This window comes from Triturus cristatus, chromosome 5_1 (genome assembly GCF_964204655.1).
Source record: "Triturus cristatus chromosome 5_1, aTriCri1.1, whole genome shotgun sequence".
NCBI classification, from domain to species: Eukaryota; Metazoa; Chordata; class Amphibia; order Caudata; family Salamandridae; genus Triturus; species Triturus cristatus.
Genome location: NC_140587.1, coordinates 322,176,957 through 322,203,612, shown reverse-complemented (window position 1 = coordinate 322,203,612; position 26,656 = coordinate 322,176,957). Strand labels below are relative to the sequence as shown.

General features: G+C 44.6%; 1 protein-coding gene across 1 annotated transcript in view; it reads right to left on the bottom strand.

The window, feature by feature from the left end:
• SAMD12 (sterile alpha motif domain containing 12) overlaps window positions 1-26,656 on the bottom strand; it is a 1,313,302-nt gene that overhangs the window by 1,272,040 nt on the left and 14,606 nt on the right. The window lies entirely within an intron of this gene.

The window sequence follows — 26,656 nt, the reverse complement described above, 5'->3', positions numbered from 1 at the left end:
ACTCCTCTTGAAAACCGCCTCCAAACCTCAGACTACACCCTTGGCCAGCTGGTAAACTGAGGGCCTCTGACTTTCGAAGAGCCACTGCAAACAACTAAAATGGTGTTGTTACCACTCCCATGCCAACACAGAAAGAGGCACCTACAAATTGGACCTTCAAATCTACTACCAATGTTTCAAAACTACCAACAGGTTGATCCTCCTGCCTCCATAATCAAAAACTCCATCTCCATCAAAGAGATATTTGCCATCATCAAAGAATTCACATTTCCCTGCTAACACCACCGACATTAGCTCCTCTCAAGAACTCTACTCCAATGTATCCAGCCGCTTCGCTGAGAAAAACAAAATCACTTATAACAACTACGCCCCCAACAGGACCTCTCTTCCCTTGAGCTCCATTATACTGAGACCAGCACCACCTACCATGATCTGCTATCCCACGATCACCTTCACAGACATCACTAACTTTCTGCTCGCTCTCAAATCTGGAGTTCCCTCAGACACATGCCCCCACAACTTCTTCACACTTGATCCAATCTGCACTACTCTAACCCCATACTCAACATGTCGCTTTCCACCACCTCCTTTCCAGACACACTTTACTACCCCTAGTTCTTCAACCCTCACCATACACCATGTCTAATTACAGGCCCATTTTCTTTCTACGCTATCCAGCCAAAATCCCCGAAACACGTACCAATTTCCACCTCACCAACCACTCTAATTCAACGGTCTTCTAGACCAATCTCAATCAGGCTTTAGAGCCAACCATGGCACTGAAACGACAATTGGCACCGACAATATTCACCTAATCGCTTACAATGGAGATATGGCATCCCTCATTTTCCTGGGCTCTCAGGAGCTTTTGACACCGTCTCTCACCCATCCTCATCCAATGACTCCACAAAGCTAGGATTGCTGGCCAACTCTATTCTGGATGAGTTCCTTCCTCTCTGGGTGCACACACTGTGTAAGGCTAGTTCGTATCACTCTCACACCACCAAACTCATCTGTGGCATACCCTGTGGCTCCTCCCTGTTGAATATCTACACGGGCCCTCTCATCAGCATTTTCTGCTCCCACAGCTTCAGCATCATCTCCGAAGCAGATACACTCACAACCCAATCTAACCTCATCAAGTGCATGTCCTCGGTAGCCACCTGGATGATGAGCATCTGCCTCAAAACCAAAGGTGTGAAAATGTATTCGGTACTCCAAAGTTGGGAGCGACCCTTCTCCCCACCAAAGCCGTCAGGAACTTGGGCACTGTGATTGCCAACCACATCTCCATGTTCCACCAGGTCAACACAGTTGCATTGAAGTGCTTCCACACCCTTAGAATGCTCAGGAAAATATTCAAATGGCTCCCGCTTGATGCTCGCAGAACAGTGACTCAAGCCTTTATCACCAGAAGACTAGACTATAACAACACCCTATATGCTGACGTCATCGACTAGCTCACTGACAGACTTCAAGTGGTAGAAAAAGCTTCAACCAGACTCACTATCAAGCTACCACCCTGAGCTCAAAGAACTAAACAGCTGAGAGACCTCTGACTCAGGATCTAGAAACTCTCCCTCTTCAAACTTCTCATTCACATGGCTCTACACAACCTAGGGCCAGCCTACTTTAACAACTGCATCCACTACCACACAGTACCAGATGTCTCTACTCATATGGCCTTTTTTTTTGCCTGCATCATGTGTGACAAACAGGTGGAAGTGGAATGTGGCCTGCCAACCTGGGCCCCGCTCCGGCCCCCAAGACCAAGATGAAAAGCCTGGGTATTTGGCTGGATCAAGACCTGAGTTTCAAGGTTCAGGCGCACAATGTGGTGGCCTCCTGCTATGGCATCCTAAAGATGGTTCACAAAATCCTTCCACTCCTCCCAGGCAAGGAAGCTCATGGTCCAGGCGCTCATCCTATCGCGTCTGGACAATGGGAATGCCCTTTATTTAGGTGCCCCATGTGCGACCCTTTCAAAACTCCAGTTGGTGCAAAACTGCACAGCCAGGATACTCTTGGAAATCCCGAAATGCCAATCTGCAAAACCAGCCCTGAAATGTCCCCACTGGCTCCCTATCAAGGAGAAAGTCAATTTCAAGGCTATATGCATTGTTCACAAGATGCTAGCCGGAAAGGGGCCTTCCATCAATTGCTCTATCGTTCGGCCCTACCTTGCCAATAGACGCCTCCGCTCGGACGACTTGCGTCTCACCATAGTTCCCAGGAGTAAGAAGGCCAGAGGTGGGGTTCGTCTGTTCTCTTATAATGCCGCTAAGCTTTGGAATACTCTCCCACTTTATTTGCGGAAGGAACCCAACTATCTGGCTTTTCGTAAACTGTTAAAAACCTGGCTCTTCCCTTAGTGTGGTTGGAGTCCTCTATTTCCGTTGTTAGTGCTGTGATGCCCCCGGGTAGCTACACGCTTAATAAATGTCTTTTTAATTTCATTTCCCACACCCCCCTGCCCCCAAGGCTTGAAACAAGCTTCTGTTCTCCATCAAAGCAGGCAGCTCAGTCCTCGAGTTCAGAAATAAATCCTGGCTAATCCAATAGGCTTCCCTCAGAAAGCCCAGTTTGCGCCTTCTCAGATGCCAGGATACCCTCCTGGACGATATGCACACCCTAGAATTGATAATTAAATAACTTCTATTGCATCCATGCCCGCATCCCATGCCACAACCCCCTTCAACAAACGTCATCTGCCACAGCACAAAATGACTTGGCTGCAGGTCGAACTGTCCACAGCATCTTACTCTACTGGTCAACTGATATGGTACAAGCTATGAGCGCGTTAGCGGGTGCTTAACTATTCAATTGGTTAAGGGATGTGTCTGGGCACAGGATAGCAGTCATACCCTATGCCAAATTGAGTGGCCATTGGCCAGGTAAGGAACAGAATCTGATGTGGCCAAATATACTCCCCCAATATGCACGGCTGTTAGCCATGAACAGCGGCGGGTAAGAATAAGGTCGCAGTCTTAAATAAAAACACTGCCCAAGTCACTGCAGCTGAACAACTATCTTCAGCCATATTAAGCTGAGAAAGGCCATAGGATCTGTCCTGTGGCCAGGTCCAACACACAACACACTGTAAGCAGCACGTGACCAACTCTTACCACAACAAGTGCAGGCGGATTTGGCAAAGGGCCCAGCCCACTTGCTGTGGGTGACCAATGGCTGAAGACCACAGTTGACCAAACACCACTGTAAACATCCTTTGATCGAATGATAGCCCCGCACCCAATCCACTGAGGGCGACCAATTCCACAGCGCACACCCAAACACATTCGACAAGGCACAGTGCCTGAAACACTGTGGCCTAGCACTTGCACCCAACACACTGCGGATGCCCAGCTCGCGGCACGCGGTGGACAATGAACCTCTGCTGTGATTAAACGTTTGCTGTGCGCAGGCTGGGTTCTCCGTAGGAGTGGAATTTTAAGAATATATATATTAATGTTGCTAATTTGTGGGACGCTTGATTATGGCAGGCGAGTGACTGTAGCGAGTATCTCTAGTGCTTGATGGTTAAAATCATTTCAGAGGCACAAAGAGAAAGACTATCCCTTCTGGCGGAGGTCAACTGATTCAGACCACTAGGGTGTGGACATCTACGATACAAACTGTGGGTCTGTGCGGTTTCCCATGTTCACAGGCATTTCAGTGATAGAAAGTGAAAGGATATATGTCCCAGTGGCATACTGCAGGACTGGACGATGTGTGATTCATAACGCCAGGGCGTGGCAGCATGGAAGCGTGTGCGTTCGCAATGCTCAGAATCATTTCGGTGGTGCAAAGTGATACATTGTATATACATTGTCTATCTAGCAGGACGTGTAACTGCTAATGGAAAAAGCCAACCCTGGCCGTTGGTGTCTGTTGTTTCTAACGTTTGCAATCATGTCATTCATGCAAAGAGAAAGAGTGTAGGTGTGACTGGGACCACGAATGCGTGGATTTAATCCACAGTGACCAAGGTTGCTATTTCCGCATGGCTCTTTTCAAATGAGGTTTATGAACTTCAACTAATACTTTAGCATGTATTGTGCATGTGGAAGCAGCTGCACATGCGTAGTGCGATATTTACGAACTTTCACTAAAAGTAGACATACATTGAAATATGCGATAGACACAGCCGAAGACCTTTTAAGCAAACCAAGAAACGACACTGACTGGCAGAAAGGCCTCTGTGCCATAAGCATTTGAGAAGAAAGAAAAAAAGAAGGAAAGAAGGAAGAAAGAAAGAAAAAGAAACTCCCCCACGTGAAATCCCATTTTATAGGCAATTAAAATCAACTCAGACCCTTGCAGAATTTAAATCATATCTCCAGTCTGCTGCATTGTCCTAAATCAGTGTTTCCCAAACTGTGGTCCGCGGACACCCAGGGGTCCCTGACACATTCCTAGAGGGTCCGCAGGCAGCAGTTTTGAAAGCACTGCAAAGTAGCTTGTTTAATTAGCAGTTTACAAAGAACAATAAAAGTGTCAAGATAACACCAGTGATTAGTGTCCCTGCAGGAGAGAGATGAGAGTTTTGTCCAGTGGCAGCTTTGACTTATCTACTGTAGCACAGAGTGTTAATATGCCTATTGCAAAGAACGTGTACCATGCATTTTAAAAAACTGTATTTTATATGCATAGATCAGTGAGTTACTGCTTTTGTCAGAGAGATTCTTTTGTTACTGTGCAGCTCATAAGTGACAATCGTAATCTAGCACAGTGACCTATAAACTGTCATCAAACAGCTGCTTGCAAACTGCAAGGTACAAGTTAGTGACTTATGTTTTTTCCCAGTCTTTCATTATCCTGATGCTGCTAAAAAGGTTTATTTGGGTGGAAATACATTGTTATTGTTAAAGCCAATGCTAACCACTGTGTTATGTTCTGAATCCTGAGTTTGTGCTTCTCCAGACCAAGCACTCTTTAAAAATGCCTACCAGTATGAATGACATGTGAATTTTACACCTTGTAGTCCCCTTTGCCTTATGTAACATTTTCTATACACTGATTTACACGTATGATTCACTGTCTCTATATGTGTGTGATGTAAAGTGCTCTAACATCCTACAATAGTTTGAGAGATGCTATAAAAATGAAATACAGGTGACAGAGGGGCCATGGGGAGATGAGAAGCACTGTTGGAGGGTGATAGTGGGGGAATCATTGAAGACCCCCAGAAAGATTGTCGTATTCTGGTGCATAGTCAGGTCTTCATTTACTATTCTTTAAAAGCTAATACAATTCAATATATAATTATAAATGTGTTGTAGACTGCACCATTGTTTCCTAAATGTTTTGGGGGGAGAGCCTCCCAAAGCCCCCTTTGTAGTGGTCAGGCTCACTCACTGCACTTGGTGTGCACCGTATGGGGACTGGTCTGAAATCATTTGCCAGGGCTGCTTTGGATTTCCAGTCTGGCCCTGGCAGGAGCAGGAGCCTCGTAATGTGAAATAAAACCAACCATTGAAAAGTTAGTCACGGAGATGCAGCACCAACCTTCACATTAACTTTTTTCGTTTTCTTGCAAATTCTTTCAATCTAACATACAACATAAGTGGCGGAGAGTGTTGTTAGCCTCCTTGGCTTAACAACACACTCCACCACTTCAGAAACGCAGGGCTGCACCATATTTACAAGAATATGGTGCAGCCCTGCGTTTCCCCTGCTCTGGCGCTACACTTAACAGGGGAAGATTGTTTATGTACAGGAAGATCCCCCTTCCTGCACACAAAAAAAATCTTGAAATATCGTTTTGTCACTTCTATGTGTGCTGCTTAATGCAGCACATATGGAAGTTACAAAATGTCTTTGTTTTTTTAAAAGATTGTTGATGTGCAGGAAGGGTCACCTTCCTGAACATAAACAATCCAAGGCGTTTTGCAAAAACGAGGCGAAATGAAGCAGTTCTCCTTGTTTTGCCAAGTTAAGACCAGGTTTTCCCTGGTCTTAATTTCGGCGCTGCCTCCTATTTACGCTGCCCTTGTAAATAGAGGGCCACGTTAAAATCAATGGGTGTTGCAGGGGAAACTCCCACCTCAACACCCACTGCCCACCCCTTTCACGCTGAGCATTGGGTAAAAGGTGGTCTTATTTACAAGGCAGCGATAAGCCACGTTAAGTGGCTTAACGCTGCCTTGTAAATAAGGCGAAGCCCCTATCGCCACGGGAACGTCTCAAAAAGTGATGTTCCCATGGTGATAGGGGCTTGTAAATATGCACCTAAAATCATTAGTAATTCGAGTATTTGTTTTGTGTGCACACGTGTGTTAATTTTTTTAGAATTACTGTTTTAATGTTTGAAATTTAAATCTTACAAATTGCTTGGGGGTCTCCAGCTTCCAGTGGTGACTCAATGGGGGTCCTCAGGAGTCAAAAGTTTGGGAACCACTGGTGTATAGGACATGTTATACAAGACAAAGGACAACAAGGGGCGAATTCACATGTCCTCTATATTGATAGGCAGTATAGCTGAACAGTACTTTTTCTGGAGAAGCACAAACTCTGAATTTAAAATGTAACACAACGGATTGATGCTCTCTTTAATAACAAGAACTGATTTGTATGGAAGTGAACCCTTTTCGCAACATTAAAATAATGAAAGTCTGGGGAAACATCCATATGCTCTACTCTATACCTTGAAGTCTGCACGAAGTTCTTTGACAGTTAATAGCTCGCTGTAAGCTGCAACTAACAAAAGGAAGTCTCTGACAAAAGCAGTAACCCACTGACCTGTTTACATTACATTTACTTTGTTATATGCATGGTACATGTTCTTTGCAGCAGGCATATTTAGCCTCTGCACTACCTTACCATGAATCAAAACTTCCACTAGTCAAAACTTCTATTAGACAAAACTCAGATCCCGCCTGGAAGAACATTAATCACCAGTGTTTTCTTGACATTTTAATTGCTGCCTCAACATTGCCAGAGGCCAGGAAAGCGGCAGCAGGTGCTTTTAAGCACAATATAAACTAGCAAACACCAAACAGGCGTCCCGTGCGAAGTCAGCACCCGATGCGGTGGCACCGGTCGCACCGCCCTAGAGCTGACCCTGTGAGGTGTTGCCATAACTAAATATATGTACAGATCTACGTCACGAGAAACCATTTTGAGTTAGTGCAGCCTTCCAACAATTAGCATCTATGGGGAGAAGTATAGATTGTGGCAAGAAACATCATGGACAGCAGGAGGGGGCAAATGGGGCAGGCCACAATACAGACACCTGGCTTTGGCAAGCAACAACGCGACTGCGGGCTTTGGCAAGCAACAATATGACTGCGGGCTTTGGCAAGCAACAACACAGACAGCAGGTCGGGGCAAGCAACAACATGACAGCGGGCTTTGGCAAGCAACAACATGACAGCGGGCTTTGGCAAGCAGCAACACAGACAGCAGGTCGGGGCAAGCAACAGCATGACAGCGGGCTTTGGCAAGCAACAACATGACAGCGGGCTTTGGCAAGCAGCAATACAGACAGCAGGTCGGGGCAAGCAACAACATGACAGCGGGCTTTGGCAAGCAACAACATGACAGCGGGCTTTGGCAAGCAGCAATACAGACAGCAGGTCGGGGCAAGCAACAACATGACAGCGGGCTTTGGCAAGCAGCAACACAGACAGCAGGTCAGGGCAAGCAACAACATGGACAGCGGAAGGGGGCAAGCACCATCACAGACATGGGAGGGAAGAAGAACAAGAGGGAGCATTCTCCCAAGCACTTGCACTCTCACAGCACGTTTCAATAAAAACAATATAGTAGCTTGAAAGATGCGATCAGTGGGAGGAAACAAGTAGTTTTGAAATGCTCCAGGGGAGGGTCAAAAACAAAAAGGAAGCAAATGAGAGCGAGGATGTAGCCAACCAATGGTAAGCTATGGCCGGGCTCTAAGCCCACTGTAAACTAATAAATTGTCTTGCAAGCAACAGCACATGCGCCGACTCAGACAAGACTCTAAAAAAGCAGGATTACAAATACAAGCATGTACATTTCACTGCACTATAACCAAGTAGAAAAAGGTGAGATTATGTATTTACTTAACAGAATGTTCAAAGTTCTATTTTGATGACATAATCATATGAGGGTTTCGTAATTTTTGCGGTCTTTGAAATCAACACTTTTATACCAATAATTCCTAATAGTAAATAATGAATACGAAAATCATGAACATTTAAAGAACAGATTGATGCATTTTTATGTGCGTCTCATTCTGTTCTTCTCTAATGACCCTTAATGACAGACACCACAGTTCAGTTCGGCTGCATTGTTGTTTTGATTTTCTCCTACAGAGAAACTAGAAAGTATGCTATTACCTTAAACAATTGGAAACCAATAAACTGAACTAAACTAAACTAATAAACTAAACTAAACTAAACACAGTTACAATAGGAGTATATCAATCAGGGGATCTCCGAAATTATTCTAAGGCATCTCTACAGTTAAACAAAAGAATGTAAAGAAAAAGGGTCTATATATACTTAACAAATTTTATAAATCGGTCTAGAGCTTACACAGTTCTAAAATGGGCAAACCTAACTTCGATGATGGGAGACTGAAACCAGATTTATAAGAATAGATCTTGCTGAATGACCTCCCAGCAACGCATCACTGTACCATATGATAGCCAGATAGTACACCAGACGATATGCCAGCAACAAATGCTGGTTGATGGAATATCGTATGGTGAATTATCTTGTAATCGCATGGTTTGGTGATGTTTAGTTGGTAGGTTGCCACCCACGTCTGACACTTAGCTGTTTGTCTATTTCAACATTCATGCCCAATTTTTTACTACTGCGAGTTCCTACCTTCAAAAGAGAACAAACTTCTTCCATACTCCTCCTTTCTCATCTAAACCCTAAATCTTAAAAGCAGGGGTCCCTCAAGGCTTTATCATCTCACCCATACTTTTCAACATCAACATGAAGTCATTACCGGCAATGATCAATGAATTTCAGCTCACCTGCTATAACTATGCAGATGACACACAAATACTTCTTAAACTGGAAAACCTCTAAGACATTGGTAACTCAAAAATCTTCATTTGTCTCCGAGCCGTTCCTCAGTCGATGACATGGAGCCATCTCAAATGGAATGTATTCAAAACTGAAAAACTCACCGTGTCAATTGGAAAAAGTATGACCCACTCTCTGCCTAATGATCTGGGAAAATTTCTGATCCATTCCAATCTTATGTCTCTTGTTTTTTTTCCATATGCGTATCATATTAAAATCTCTATGTATGCATACCTCTTATGAGTAGTCATGCATCTAAATATTTAGACATTTTCCTCCCCTGCAAAGAAGAAAAAAACCAGACTAATCTCCCTAAACCTCATCAAATCGCAACTATACGACTCATCCTGTTCCTCTCCCAAAATATCCCCAACCTCCACTCTGACTCATCCTAAACCTGTTTTACTACTCTGAACTCCCAAATAATCATTTATAAACTTTTTCCTCCTCTTTGCAGCCTCCTTCCTATTCATCCAATTAAGAGACTCATATGTCTGTCACTCCCACCACTCCCAATAACAATTTGCATGTTCCCCTAATCCACTACTAATCCGCCTTTGTTTCCGGATTAGCATTCTACTCCCCGAAAAGCGTTTTAACGTCTAGTCAGGAGTAGTAAGCGCTATGTAAATGCAATTACATTTTGAGATCATCTACAGCCTATAAATTATGGATCAGAGCCTGACTCTAGCCTTTCTACTTGTTTATAGGGGGTAACACAGCTCCATTTGTCCTGATGAGGTTAGTGGACTGTTTTACCATCATGGTAGGCACGTCAACAATTAGATACACGGGCTGATTTTAAAGAACGTGTTTCACCGGAGCTCATAGACAAGTAGCATTAGGTACTGTGTCTAAAATAATCTTCAATCTGGTTATTTCTGTTTTTGTGCATTTGTTTGAGAATAGGTGCTTTGTCACATGTGCGGGCACTGCATCATGAGCACTACACCTATCCCTTTATTCTTTTTCAATGCTGTTCCATCCAACGTTTTTTGTCACAGTAAACATATGATGCAGCAAAGGGTGCTAATACAATCCTTCTTTGCCCCTACAGGAGTCCTTGTATGTATGGGGTCATTTTTTAACACAGTTGCAAAAACACATATATGGTTGTCTTATCACTATATATACGATTTGGGGAAGTTTCCCATAGATAGAGCGGATGTCATTTCATAGTGATTCCTGTAAAACACTATTTCTTTTATTTTCTACCACTGAGACAATGGCATTGACTCACCATTGGTTTTCATTCCATCACCGCAAAAATGTATACGAACAACTTAAGAGACATGAAGCAATGCACATCATTTTTTTTTAACTTTGAAGGACTGAGCCCATGGCTCTGCCCATTTTTCGTTGGCTGCAAATCTAAGCAACTAGATGCTGCTTATCTCAGAATCGATACGAATCTACCTAATTAAGAAATCAAAACAGACACAGCACATCGACTGCAGATGACCTAGTAACAAACCATAGGACAGGTACAACTCATACAGCAAATGATGTCTCAAATCTGAATACAGACAACTGATACTAAATCCTGAGCCTAGATACAACACAACTTCTACCATTCATGTAGGCTTGAGATGCCAAAAGTGGCTGCCTCCTGGTATCTCCAGAATGGAAGTCACAAAGTTGCCTGAAGTGTCAATGATGACGTTCTAGTGCACACCTTGTCAATAGGAGAATGCTATGCCAGGCTCAGCTGTGTGCTAAACTAACTAGGCTATAGAATAGAGGATAGAGGACAACCACTTCACAGAGATATGTGGGAGTTCCCCTGTGGTGGTAGTGAATTCTTTGAATACGACTTCTTTTCTGTTGCTCCTCACCAAAAGAAGTTTGTAGTGTCTGTCCTTCAATTAGTATAGATGATAAACCTCCCCAGCATGGGGAAAAACTGCAGGTCGCTGAACAAGTATCTAACCTCCCTCAATGGACCACTCAGCCTGCTAACAGTTGGTATACAATGCTCCTAAGGGGAAGAACAAGACCATGTAGTATAAGCAACAAAATAAGCACTGTTTGACTTCACTGAAAAGCAATATTACAACCATTCAAAACAAGGAGTGCCAGTGCCAAAGCTTATCACTTGCATTGTAATGCATGCTTGTAATACAAATTGACACCGTTATTACATGCATGTGAAACTGTGAACTACATAAACACTGTAGGTAGTACTCGCGCAGAGGATCACCCGTTAGGTACCCCAGCCCTAGACTTCCACAGCAGACTCTTACAGCAAATTGATATTTGTCATACTATCTGTAGAGAAAAGCCATGTTTTTAAGTTCTTTGGAACTTCATGAGGTTTTGTATACCCTCAAATCATGTAGTAGAGAGCTCCGCAATTTGGGAACCATTATGGAAAAAGCTCTACCCCCTAACGTTGCATACCCAATTCTGGGTGCAATCATTAATTGTGCATCATTCAAATGCAGCATGTGATTTTGAATGTGGCAATCCAATCTCTGTTGCAGGAATCGCAGACCAACTTTATTATAAGCACTGTGACACCTGCACAGTCTTCTAAAATTAAACCATTGATGGACTGTCAGCCAATGAAACCTTCTACTGATGACGGATACAATCCAGAAACACATGTGTCTAGAGATGTACAGCACTAACCTGCACCAACTTTGGTGGAACACTCCAGCAAAATACCAAGTAAGCGTGCAGTACAAACTGCATTTACCATAATGCTAAGGGGCGAACTGTGCTGGGAGGTCAGCAGTGTGCTCCCACCCCTCACTATTTAAAAAAGGCTCCCTTGAGCTATTGAGCTGATGAGCTAGTGGAGATGCACCTGTGCGCCTGTGAGAGGTACTGAGACCTGTAAGAATTGTGGCAGCCTACTCAGCAACCCCAGAAGAAAATCGTTTTTGATATCTACTGATGACGGATAAAATCCAGAAACACATGTGTCTAGAGATGTACAGCACTATCCTGAACCAACTTTGGTGGAACACTCCAGCAAAATACCAAGTAAGCGTGCACTACAAACTGCATTTACCATAATGCTAAGGGGCGAACTGTGCTGAGAGGTCAGCAGTGTGCTCCCACCCCTTCCAAGCCTTCTAGGGTGCTGGGATGCCGGGCTGTCGAATTGCAGGGGTAACGCAGCACAACCCTTGCAGCAGCATTCTGTATTTGTTGCTCTCTTTATAAACTTAAGATACTACAATAATCGATGTGTGACAATATTATCACGCATACCAGAAGTTTTCCTGGTGTTTGCAGGAATTTACCTTATGAACCATCTTCATGTAATAAAATCCTGAGGACCGGGTGGCATTTATTTGTTGGGTAAAAATAAGTGACTCATCCGTTATCACTCCCAGGTTCCTTTATGCTCTTTATGTTTTGGGTATGAATCCTAGTTCATCTGCCCACCATTCCTGGTACCTGATCAATGGTCCACCTCCAAACAGTAGTGCATGTGTCTTGTGCCCATTTAGTTTGAGAGAGTGGGTCCAAATCCATTCTACCACTGATCTCATACATGCCTTGAAGCTCTAACTAAATGCTAAACTATCTGTAGCAAGATGCTAAAATCTGAACTATAAGTGGATGCCAGCCCTACAAATTTCGGCACTGTCCTTTCAACTATAAGAAAGTTATCAATGAGTCCTAGTGACATATGTGAGCAGGGCCCTCCCTAACCAGGAGCATAGATTCTCACAAATCAAGAATGGGCCTTTTGCTAGTCTCCGGAGGCGCCGTCTCTTATACCTATATCTCTTCAGCAGACACTGACGGGTTCTGACCACCTATATGCCACTTCTTCAATTGTTTTGAGTAGGTAAATGGATCATACTATCAAAATTGTACTGATTCTAATCTTAATTTGGCAATCTGATAGACTACTGATCAAGACACTTGCATCCTGCAACAGATCAAGAAGCCACTCACAAAAAAATGACTGAAGAATATGTTAATTTACGAATCCTTTGTCAAAACTGAAGTGGTTATTCATTTGGGCGGGAGTATCCCTACTAACTCAATAAACCCACTCTGGTAAGGTGGTGGAAACACAGTTCTGAGAGAATCTCTGCTTAAGCCCTGGTAACTATTACACAAGCAACAGGCATGAGGATTACTGTTGACCCTGGTGTGATCCATTCCTGATATGGGCATTAGGGCCAGGCACACAAGTGGGGTAGCGTTTTTATAGGGAAAAGAGGGGGATCGCTGGGTGGTAGAAATGTTGTTGATCCCTGCACATTCCTGGAGTTTATGTCACAGAAATGCTCATAAATGTAGTGTTTGTATTCAATGTTACATCTTTGCCGGGTATTCTGGGTAAGAAACCATTGGGGGATCCAACCAAGCCACAACTCCCTGGACTCCCCTGGGTGTCTAGATTTTAGAGATTTCTGGGTTTGGTACGTTTCCTAGAGTGCAACAAAGCCCAGGACCAGAAACTCAGATGCCCCCGTGCAAAACCAGGTTATTTTGTAATAGTAATTGTATGTTTAAATCTTTTTTTATTATTAGTTTGTTGACCCACATTGAAACTTCAACATCTTCACATTTGCTTTAAGTACATTCCAAAACTTCGAGGGACTTTTCATTATATTACAGTTCTATTTCCAGCCTTCCATCAAGGTACACTCTCTATTAAGCAATGTCCACTATCTACTGTGACGACCCTCTCGCTCTTTTAAGAACAGAAAGAGAAAAATAAAATACACAACACAACAATTTACAACTGGTTCACACTCCCTCCACCTCCCTGACCGGTATTCTCTGTTCTTTCATTAATGAGGTCTCTAGGGATCTACGGGCCTTTAATTCTAAATTCTCTCGGTATTTGAGAGTGTTCGATCTGCCTCTGTTAACCGCAGCAAGTGAAGGTATTTCGGTCAAAAAGGTCATTAAAATCTGTCGATAGGAGTGAGAGGAAAGGCTTCCACACTTCCTTGAATGGCGCTTCAGCGTTTGTCAGCGTGGCATTAATACGCTCCATTCTGAGACTATACCACAACCTATGAAGCTAGCCTAAGTATGTGGGTGTTGCTTGTGTCCCCCAATGCGTGAATATATTTTGGAGAGCCGCCCCCAGCGCTAGTCCCATCTGCCTGCCTCTGCGAGATTTCAGTGAAAATATTATTGGGTTGGGCAAACCCAGAACTACATAAGCTGGGAATCTTTGGAACTGAGTTTCAAACTGATGATCAATTTCATTCAGAATTCTAGTCCAATAAGCTGTCAATGCCTGGCATTCCCACAATAGGTGCACTAGAGTCCCCTCTTCCCCACATCCCCTCCATCATGTAGGGCTGCGATCTGGATTAGACCTGTTAAGATGCACTGGAGTGAAATACCAATATGTAGCAATTTTGGAAGCCGTCTCGATGCTAGGCACATTGCAGCTGTGTGCTTGGCCCAATAGTAAATTTCTCCCCACTTCTTCTTTGATAAATCCCTTCCCAACTCCTGCGCCTATCTTTTTTGGCTGGGTGTAGGGTGCAATGGGGCTGATTGTTGCATAGCATAGAGTTCGGAGATCAGTCCCTTGTCATTCGGTTTTATAATCAGCCATTTTTCATATTTCGGTAATTTAAGGCTAACCTGTGGCCTTCTGGCTGGGTTGAGCAGCCAGTGTCAGATTTGCAAATATCGTAGTCTTTCTAATTATGGCAGCCCCTAATCCTGTTTTAGCCGTGGAAAGAGGATGATGCCCTCAGTGTCAAACAATTGACCTGCGGATTTGCATTGTGATTCCTGCAATGCTCTGAAAGCCTTGTTTTCCATTCCCGGGATGAAATCCCTATTCTCTAACAGTGGTGTCATAGGTGAGGGGAATGTTGTAAGCCTCCTTTTAACCGCCACTCCATCCCAAATCCTCATCGCGGTATTCGTGATTGGTGAAATCTGGAGACTTTTCGGCCTATCTGGCCCCGCTACCGCCCTATCCTGGAATAACCATCTCTTCTCCGACTCAGTCCTGTTCTACTCAACCAGAAACCTCAACTGAGCTACTTTATAATAATCCATTAAATTTGGAATACCCAAACCCCCATTTTCCGCTCTCAAGTACCCCAACTCTCGTCGCATATGCAGTCGTGCCCCAGCCCACACAAAGTGCAGAATGTCCGCCTGCAACGAGACGATGGTGCCCCCTGGTGGGGATACCGGTAAGGTCTGAAATAGATATAATGCCTTAGGCAGTATGGAGATTTTGATCGCTTCAATGCGGCCCAGCAATGTTAAGTGTTGACGACCCAAGTGCCCAAATCCTTCTTAATCTGCTTTGACAGTTTAGCATAGTTCACCGCCACTGATTGTTGGATAGTGGCTGCCAACTCTAACCCCAAGTAAGCAATAAATTCCATCACCCGAATCCCAGGGGCAGAGAACCTTCCTGTGTCTGAGTCCCCGGGTGTGGGGTTCAGACTGAGAATCTGTGACTTGCTGACATTTACTCCGGACCCTGAATCCTGCTCAAAACTTTCTAATTCCTCTAAAAAAGCAGGCAGTGATCTCTTAGGGTTCTCGAGTGCTGCCAAGATATCATCTGAGTATAAGCTAATGGGGTGTGGTTCTCCCCCTAATGGAATCCCCTGAATCTCTGGGTTCTCTCTAATCTTTTAAGACAACGGTTCAATATAGAGGGCAAACAAAAGGGGCGGCAGAGGGCACCCCTTCCTCTTGCCCTGTTGAATAAAAAAGTTGTTTGAGGAGATGCCGTTAACTCCAATTATAGCTGTAGGAGAGCTATAACTGCTCCCAACCCATGTCTGAAATCTGTACCCCATCCCAAAGTGGGATAACGTATGTACCGAGAAGCTCCAGTCTACCTGGTCGAATGCCTTTTCGGCATCCACCATCAGTCGAAGTGCATCCATATTTGTATGGTGTACCTTGTCAATTAGGTGCAGTATCCTTTTGGTATTGTCCCCACACTCTGCCTAGTTTGGATAAACCCTGCTTGGTCGGGCTCTATTATGTTTGGCATCCTCATAGCTAATATGCTTGTGAATAATTTCAAGTCCACGTTAAGAAGGGACACAGGTCTGTAAGAGCTGCATAGTTGTTTGTCCTTCCCCGGTTTCGGTAGCATCACTATAGCCGCCGCTAGCATATTTGAAGGAATTGTTCCTGGCCCGCTAAAGGAATTAAACACTCTCGTCAATATTGGGGCTAGTATGTGACAAAAATATTTATAGAACACCGCCGAAAATGTATCCGCCCTGGGGATTTAAAGAGTTTCAGCTTCGAGATTGCTGTGTCTACCTCCTCAATCCTTGTATGGGCGTCAGGAGTTTCTGCTTGGTAGGATGTGATCTTGGATGTGTGAACACTTTGTAGATAGGCTGTTATGGTACTCTCTGCTGGAGTTTCTCTTTTATATAATTCCGCGCAGAAGTCGCAGAAAGAGTGTGCTATCTCCTCTTCAGATGTGATGTCCTCCCCTGTCTGCCTCGTAAGGAATTGTATCTTTGTTTGTTGCCTTTGAGCTCTAAGTTTGCTTGCCAGCATTCGTCCAGTTCTGTATCCCCCAACATAGTAAGAGTGCTTTAATCGTAGCGTTGCGCACTCTGCTCTATTGAAGTCTATCCCTGCTAATTGTGCTCTTGCGGCCTTCAGCTGTCTTTACACCCTGGGCGCTCCTGTACGGCTATGTACTCTCTCTAATTCACAGCTTTCCAAACTTTTCATGTTGGTGACACACTTTTTTCGACATTTATCATTTTGGGACACGGTAATTCGAGCGAGCGTAGCGAGCGAGCCCGAATCACCTAAGGGGGGTTCGGGCGGGTTCCCCACCTGAGGACATTTTGAAAAACTAGTGGGCAAATGGTGCATTTTCAAGCAAATTTGAGAAAGCAGGAAGGTTAATAAAGCAATTGTGAATCTGTTGTAACAAAGACAGTAACTGGCAAAACTGGGTGTAAGGTTAGGTTTGTGCCTGAAACAAGATTATAATCATGCACACATTGACACATGCCCCAGTGATTTACGGCACAAAAATGGCGGGTGCACGCACTGCCAACCCTTTCAACCATGCACAAACTCTGCCTGCTGCCTTGCTGAATATGAGTTTTTCCAGTGTGCGGTAACATAAATAGTGAGATTTTCCATAACTTTTTATCTATTTGATTTTTTTGTTAAGAAAACATGCCTCTGTTTTATAAAACTTCGCCGAAGTAGTGTTTTGCGGAAAGGCAATATGCAAATGAGGGCCACTATTTTAGCGTGCCCGGGCCGATATTTAATCCCAATCCAACCCTGGGTACACGAGAGAAACGCAGACCTCAAGTCTCACACATTGAGAGTGAGACTCGAGTATTTGGAGTGTGTGTTCAGCACTCAATATCGTTGAGGAACTCTGTGCAGCAATTTACTAATGACTTATCAATAGTTCACAGGGAAGATTTTATACAAGTTCTATATGAGAGAAAAATGGTAATTAAGTCATGAGTGCAGCTGGAGACTCATCCATACTGGCTGCACATGGATATTACAACACAAAAAGATGATGGACGGAACGCTGAACATTGTCAAACATTCACCACCAGTCACAGATCTGAGTTTTTTATTTAAAGACATCTAGTATTGTTTACTGCTGTGCAAAACAGCAAAACAAGTGAAAATTATACAAGTCTCACAGCCATCCCCCAACATTTGACATGTAGTAATAAGTTATTGTAGATCAAACCCCATAGAAAGAAATCATGTACATTATGTCTCAATACACCACAGCACCAGTAACAGGAGTAACCTGACCTTGTCCTCAGAAGAAAAGCCTTGTTTCCCCCATCCAACAAATTTAGTCAACAGCACCCCCAAACCTGCAGATCATCTTCCACTTTATCATCATGTCTACATTTTACAGAGGCGTACTTCCTCTGCCACTCTACTCACTTACATCCCTCTCCCAAACGTCGAGACTAGGCCCACCCTGCCCCCTACAGGTACATGCGACTCTCCTCTTTGCCAACAACAATAGCAAATGCAAAAATTGTAATTCCATCTTTCTGCCTTTATGCTTTTTAATAGCGCCCAACAGGCAAACAACCGGGCCCAGCTCCATCTCAGCACCAATGACCGTGGCCACCTGCCTTACTACAGATTCCGAGGCAAGGTGCAGGAACAACGTCACCTGTGCCTGACACCGGTAACAACTTTTAGGCCTACTGGGGTCAATCTGTGAAGCAGCACTGGAGTGATATACGTATGGTGCAAGAAATTAAAACAGATCAACTTAATACACTATGAAAGCAATCCCACCCCGGGGGGATGTGGGAGCCCTCCTTCAGGTCTCTTCATTCATGCCCTTTTGGATACCTCGTAGTGCTGCTCCACTGCTTTTGGAAGCTAAACGTTTACTTTACTTTATTGAAGCTTGTGTCATTTTATTTAAATGTGCTATCTTTCTCTGATGTTTTTCCATTTTTATTATTTCTGTGTGCATTTATTTATGTGCTTCACCATAATCAAGGATTATCGCGTCATTTGCCAATCTCGGTGGTGTCGCCATGGGAGGTTACAAAATGAGTCCTACAGGATCGTAGAGCAACTTACACGCTGCCCAGGATCGACCTAAAAAGGTGAAAATTAAAGATTTGAAAACACGAGTGTTAGCATCCATACAGTTGCTTAAAAAGGGTCTACTCTACATCTGGCCTTTTTACAGTCACTCCCATGATGATTTTACACTTAAGGTAAAGTAGTATTTAGAAGTTTCCTGATTTGATGTTAACAGGCTTCTGTTCAAGTTGAAGGACTGAGGGATTCCAAAGTCCTGGCCCCTTGGGCCCAAAATATTTTTCATCATTCAGTGGCCTCATTAAGTAAGTTCATGGGGTTAGATGAGACAGGGAGGGTCTCTGGTTCATGGGTAGAAATACAGGGACATCTTAAGGATTTTGGGGGCCCTGGGCCAAACATATTTTGGGGGCCCCTGTTGAGAACAGCTTTGAATTTATGATACAATTTGAGCCCCTGTTTCCCACGCAGTTTCTGCTTCCTCAGCTGCATTAGCGATCCAGTTTGCATCATAGGCATTAGCCTATATATTCCTGATGCAAACAGACGCATGCAGCTGACAGCAGTAGGATTTAGTGTTTCCTGCCCTGCTATTAGGTTTTTAATACTTTTTAAATTGTATATTGTGGCTGAATTACTCTGTGCTTTTTAACAATTTCTTCTACCTACGCGCACTTGCACTTTACTTGATTCTGCTTGCCTGCACCTCCTTAGCTGCTCCGATTTGCATCTCGCTTTTTCTCCAGTCCTGGTCTGCCGTGGCTGATACGCCGATTGTGCAGAGGGCTGGGGCTACTATCGGGCTCCTCACTTCCGCCCCGTAGTTTCCGCTTCCTCAGCTGCGTTACCAGTCCAGTTTCAGCAAAGGCATTAGCCTCTATATTCCCGATGCAAACGGACGCGTGCCTTCGGCACGCCGCTGGTGTGCCAAAGGCAAGGCCCTCTGCGTCCGTCAGCATCCCGGAGGCGTCTGGCTCTGGCCATGCTGCCCAGTTCCCCTCCGGTGAGTTTCTTCCACTATATTACAATAGGGAACAACTGCTTAGCCTTAGGCGGCTACCATTATGTCAGTGTACAGCCGCTGATCTGAGCTTGGAGGTAGACTTTCGATGCAATAAGTGCAACTGGTCTCTCCTCCAGCCTAGGAAACTCGCACCCAAGATCCACCCACGCAACAATAAGTGTAAAAACAATAAGAAAACAGAGGACTTAAAGGCCACCCTTTTAAATTGTCGCTCTATGCAAATGCATGAACCACACATTTATGACCTACTTTTAGACGAACAGCCTGATCTTTTATTTCTCACTGAGACCTGGCTGTCTGTAGCCTCCAACCCTACTATCACCTTGGCCATCCCTACGGGATATAAAATCTTTAGGAGAGACCGACAAAGTGGGAAGGGGGGCGGTGTCACCATAATTTACAATTAAAAACTAGACTGCTCTCCCATACCAATGGAAAACATCGAGGGTGCAGAGTCCTTAGGCTTCTGCTGTACCTTATCCCCCCATCATAGCATAGCTGTTTTTATGAGTTACAGACCTCTCGGTTCAATTGGAAATGTTATTACTACGCTTAATACAGCCACCACCTCCCTGGCCTTAAAATACAACAACTGCCTTATTCTGGGAGATTTCAATATGTATATGGACAATGGAAAAGACCCTCAAACAATTTCCTTGTTGGGGACGCTGCAGGCCTGCAACATGTTTCCATCTATTTCTTCGGCCACCCATGAGAAGGGCCATACCCTAGACCAAATCTTTCACAACTTTGACATATAAGCAAGCCTACCTCTTCCCATTACCTGGTCTGACCACCTCCTATTAAAATGTGTCATTCCCAACTCTGCCACAGCCCCTTGGGCTAACACAGGGCAGAGGGTCCCTAATTACAGGACGTTCCATAAAATATCCATCCCGATGTTAGCAGATGCCCTCGGTTGTTCCTCACCGGAGCTGTCTGGCTGCCCCGACTCGGACACCCTCTCAATAGATTCATGGCTCCGTACCAACATTGGCACAGTGGTACCGGTTGTTTCCCGCTCCTCAAAGAGGTCGGTCTCACCAGCTCCATGGTTTAACGGTTCCCTCAGATCTAGCAAAATAAATTGTAGAAAAATGGAACGGAAATGGCGTAAATCCTATCTACCTGAGGACAGGAAGGTGTATAAAGACACCTTAAAAGCTCATTACATAATTGTGAAGGCAGCCAAGAAAAACGTCTTTCAAACCAAAATAGAAAATGACCAAAATAAGAGTGAGGAAATCTTTAGCATAGTTAAATCCTTTACCATCCCGAAAGCAGGCACAAAGGAAGGGCCATGTATGGAAGAATGGTCTATGCAAATAGCTCAATTCTTCCACAAAAAGATCTCCGTGATCCAACAAGCCTTCAGTAACATCTCAGAGGAAGAACTGACCTCCTACCTTAGTTCTAATAGCAAATTTCACCTCTTGGATCCTCCATCTTTACTAGCTTTCCCTGAGTTTCAGCTTGAAGAGTCCCTGACCCTTCTCCAAAGCATTAAGTCCGGCTCTCCTACGGACCCATGTCCAGCGAATATCCTGAACCTATTAGCTCCCACCAGAAACCCCACGGTAAACCAGCTCTTTAATGCTTCCCTCTCCTCAGGCAACATGCCGAAATTATGGAAGAATGTTAAGATTCTTCCACTGATAAAAAAAGGCTAACGCCAAACTGACGGACCCTGCCAACTACAGGCCAATCTCCCTTCTTCCTGCCCTCTCCAAAGTATTAGAAAAGCATGTAAACAAGACCCTCCAAAAGCACATTGATGATGGGAATCTCCTTCATGAGTCCCAATCCGGTTTTAGGGCTAACTACAGTACGGAGTCCGCTCTCCTGGATGTGACTGAATTTCTCAAGGGTAAGCTGGACCAGGGAGGCAAGGCTGTTCTGATAGTACTCGATTTGTCGGCGGCCTTCTATACGGTCCCACATGAGAGGCTCCTGGAGAGACTTGCTAACATCGACCTGGGGGGCCGCCTTAACATGGATGTTATCCTTCTTGGCAAATAGATCTCAGGACATCTGGCTCCCACCTTTCTCACCCCAGTTTCGGCCATGAATGTAGGTGTCCCTCAGGGCTCCATTTTCAGTCCTACCCTTTTTAATATTTATCTATCCCCCCTTGCATTTCTGGTAGAGGAAGAGAGCGTCAAAATTGGTTCCTATGCTGATGACACTCAGCTGATTTTTACATGTGAAAAAGGAACCGACTTTGACGGTGCAATGATTAGGTCTTGCCTCACAAAGGTTTTTAACTGGCTTAAGATCAATCCTGACAAAACTGAAGTTATTTTCTTTGGTAATCCAGAAACGCCTGACTGGAGCTCTTGGTGGCCAAAAGATCTGCCTCCCCTGCCCGCGGAAAAGGAGAAAGTCAAAAACTTAGCAATTGTCACAGACAAGACACTCTCCATCTGCTTTCAAATAAAAAATCTAACTGGCGCTTGCTTTGGCATACTCCGGATGCTAAAAAAATTCCTTCCACTGTTACCGCATGAGAGTAGAAAGATCGTGGTACAGGCTCTGGTGACATCAAAGCTTGACTATGTCAACAGCTTGCACCTCGGTCTTCCCAAAACCCTTATCCAGCGCCTACAAGTAGTACAAAACGCGGCGGCCAGTGCCAGCCTGAGACGTAAACCCAGATCTAGTTTGAGCCCTATTCTTAAGTCTCTACAATGGCTCCGCATAAAAGAACGGATCAACTTCCAAGCGATGACCATCTTCTTAAAAGCTTTCCACAGCTTAGGAGCTGGCTACCTAAATAAGCGCATTAATCACTGCACAACATCTAGACCCTAAGATCTTCCAATGCCTACCTGGCCATCGTGACTAAAATATGCCGTGCCCGCACTGGAGGCAGATCCCTCTGCTTCCTAGGCGCAAAATTGTGGAATAGACTCCCTGAGTCTCTGAGACTAACCACAGACCTACTCTCTTTCTGGAAGAACTTAAAAACCTGGCTTTTTAATAACTGATGGGTCTTTTACGCACGTTTTCCTCCCGCTTTCATGTGCCAGGACACTCTAGTCTGAGTGGCTGCGCGCTTTATTAAATATATTATTTCATTTAATTTCATTAGGTCCCTGACAGTGCAAAGGAACTCTTGTCCAAATTCTAAGGGCCTTATTTATGAGGCCTTGTTTCACTTTTATGCCGCTGGTGCGTCACTTTTTGTGACGCACCGGCAGCGAATAAAATGTGCCATGTTGTGCCCTATTTACAAAGTGACGCATCGAGGCAGATGCGCCACTTTGTAAACCCCTGTACCACATTATACCTGCGCCAGGTATAATGTATGCAGGGTGGGTGTTTCCCCGCAAAAAGCCTCATAGAAGTGGCACATTGAAATCTATGAGAACTCAGTGTGCCACTTCTAGGAGGCCATTGCGTCAATATCTTACACTTGCCTCACAGCAGGTGTAAGACTGATGCAGGCCCTTTCACATGGGGCTTGCCCCATGAGAAAGGACACATTGCTGGACTTGCGTCTATTTTCAGACACACCCCAGCAATGCATCACTTTTGCGCCTACAGATACGCCAGAATTACTGAAGTATCTGTAACTCCTTGCGACATGATGCGACATACAGTAAATATGATGCATCCGTCATGTCACAAGGAGGGTGCACTAAGAAGTGACGCATCCCTGTTTTCACACAGCGATGCATCACTTCTCATAAATAAGGCTCTAAATGTGTTTACATCTAATATTCAGGGATAGGTATGTGTGTTTTCAATATTGTAACACAGCAGCAGCTCACCAATATTACTGCAAATAATCTCTGTGACGCCCTCTCATTTCTTATATGTTAGGCCTTGTTTTGATCTAAAAGTAACTTTTTTTCTGTATATTGCATGAAACATAAACACAACATTTCTCAGCAAGATGGTTGTACTAGACTATCACACATCAGGCACATAAAACATAAATTAAAGGAAAACAGTATTTAAAACAATCCGTTTAAGAAATAATCAAGTTCATTAGGGCAAAACTCTGGAGAACGGAGCTGACTGTAAGGGGGCCCCCTGAAAGGCTGGGGCCCTGGGCCAGAGCCCACTTTGCCCATGCATTAAAACGTCTCTGTAGAAATAGTGGCCTGATGGGATATATAACCCAGCGTGTTTTGTGCATAATGCACAACCGGGAGTCAGTTATGAACTGATGACCAGCCCACACGCAATGTCCAGAGAGGCATTATTTGAAACCGCACCAGTCACACTGGTCACTCTTATAAAAAATAGCACTTTCTATTCCTACGTTTCTCGGCGCTGTAAAGGTCTGCTTTTTTCTTTTAATCGAGTCAGGGGTGCTGTTTTTCTCGACATTGTATGTACGACAGAGACAAGTTGTTAATCTGCTGAGAATCAAACCTGTGACCTTCTGTCAACAAACTGATCATTTTAGCAGGTGTATTTGCTCACTAACGTCCACCGGTTGATACCCGGAGCCGGGGAGTGACACGACGATGCCGAATGAGTTGAATTCTTAAAGCACACCCTCAGCCCACCTAGACTGGGAACAACACCGTATTCCAGACAGACAACAGGGCAAAGGCCGTGCATCTGTGAGGAGTGGTAACAGCCTTGGAGGGCCTAGTGATGGGTCCAGGGTAGAACTCTCAACGCAGCCGGCTCTGTACTGCAGACTTTATGTATGTATGTAATTAAAACAACACATCAGGCAAAAAGGCGTGCAATATCCCCTACCTCAGAACTTGAACACCCGTACTTGTGAGAAGGTCAAGGCCTTACGTCGTGGCCACCGGATTGTTCTCCGGGCCTGCCGTTTCACACTCCTGCCGGGACTGGCTCTGCAGGCCGAACTGTGCATGTGCCGTGCGCTGCGCGCGCACGCTCGTCTAACAGTCTCCTCCTTTCTCCACGGCCTCATCCCAGACTAAATTTATGTCTCCCCGATATCAATGTCATTTGTGTTTGCGACACCATGGTCTCCTCTAGGGCCGCTTTCAGAAAAACCCTCCTGTCCTGTGTTTGGTGCATATATCAATCCGACCACCAATGTTTGCTCTGCAAATTGGATCTTATATGCTAATAGTCTCCCTTTGATTTCTGCAACTTTGTCTCTCACCACCCCCTTACAGCGTTTAGCGATCAGAATGGCAACTCCTGCTTTCTTGTCTGTTGTAGACTAAAAGAACTGTTAGGGAAATGCTCTTGATATTAGGCGATGCCAGTCTTTAGACACAAGGTGCATCTCCTGGAGCAAACAGATATCTGCTTCCGAATGCTCAAAGTAGGAGAGGATGGCTCGCCTTTTAATGGGGTTGTTAAGCCCCTTCACATTGAGTGTAAGAACTTTCATAATATCTTTTGGCATGACTACCGATTCATCCTAAATCCCAACTGAGCTCTGCGACGCCCATCGTTACTTCTCCCTTCCTTTGGTCTGTCCCATGGCATCTTCTCGAATCCTTCGGAGATCTTCATTCTCTATATACTGGTGACTCCTACCCTCCTACCTAACCGCAACTGAAACAAAATTAAACAGTTCACAGTATAGTCCAGGACCAGCATGTCGAATTCAAGTGTCCTCGGTACAACAAATAGAAGGGTGCATATTGTGGCCATCAAGCTCCCTCCCCGCTCCCATGGTCCCCGCCCGCCTCCCGTCCGACACATTTTGAGTCACTTATCTGACCCCAGGCATCTCAAGTGTCATCTTAAGAACGGAACTCGACGGACAATGTCTCCAGAACATAACTTTATCACACAGTAATGTGAAGAAAAAATACGTTTTTGTCAATGAATCAAATGTACAAGGAGTTCTAGGTATGTAAACTTTGTGGTATCCCACCCAAAACATACCATATCATTTTATTCCCTTAGTGACCAGTTCAAAAAAAGATGTGAGAGGAAAAGGTGTTCATTACAGAGAGAGTGTACACAGATAGTAAAAAGCACAAAAAACAAAGTATTATTGCCCACCATTTAAAAAAACAAAAAAAAACATTTATTCACCAATGACTTTACAGAATAAAATCTGCAAAAGTCATTACTAACAATTTTAGCACCAATGTAGGAATCTGCCGACTTACAGCTTGTGAGCTGTAAAGCCACTCCAGGGCACCAAAAGCTTTACAGTGCATTCATACGCCTTTCAGGAGTCAGACACAGAACATGATTCAAACTGCCAGCTGTGGGCCCAACACACAAACAACCCTTACATTTATAAATAGCTCCATTTAAGTGCCCATCACTCTCATGTGCCAACAGGACTAACAGACCAATCACAGTACAATACAACCAAACGTCAGACCATTTACAAACACAACTCAAGCAAGTCAATACACATACTGGCTACCAGCCACCAACACACTGCAAGCCCACACACACTACCAGCTAGATGCCAGTTCAGACACAACAATCACACTGTCAGGAAGTTGATGGAATGTGTGGACTGGTGTTTCAGTGGCAGTGTGTGTGTTATGACTTGCTGCTGGGCACAACACACACACTGGCAGCCAAATGCTAGTCCACACACACCACCAGCCACACACACCGCCAGCCAAAAGCAAGTCCATTCACAGAGCCAGCCAACCACTAGTCCACACACACCACCAACCAAACGCCAGTCCACGCACACCACCAGCCAAGAGTTATCCATGCACACCACCAGCCATGCCCCAGCCCTGGCACACTGCCAGCCAAGAGCCAGCCCATACACACCACCAGCCAAGCGCCAGTCCATGCAGACCGTCAACCAAACTCCAGTTCACACACACAGAAACTTATTCCCTGGTGGTTTTCTTCCCCCCTTGGGTGGCGGATGGTCATAGAAATATAACTCATCTGCCCCCTGGGGAGACACAAATTGTCCAAACCACTTCCCAATAATGGGGAGTGGACTTTGCCCAATGAGCTGCTCCCTGACATCTAAAAAAAATAGTTCCTGGTGTCCAGTGATTTTCTTCTCCTCACCGCCCCCCGCGGGTAGATGGGGCTAAAAATATGCCCAATTTACCCCCAGGGGGAACAGAAAATGGCCAAAATACTTCCCCCAAAAATGGAAAGCAACCCTTGCCCAAAGGGTCACTCCCAACATGTACTATGTGTAAATAAAGGGGACATTCTCCTCTTTCCA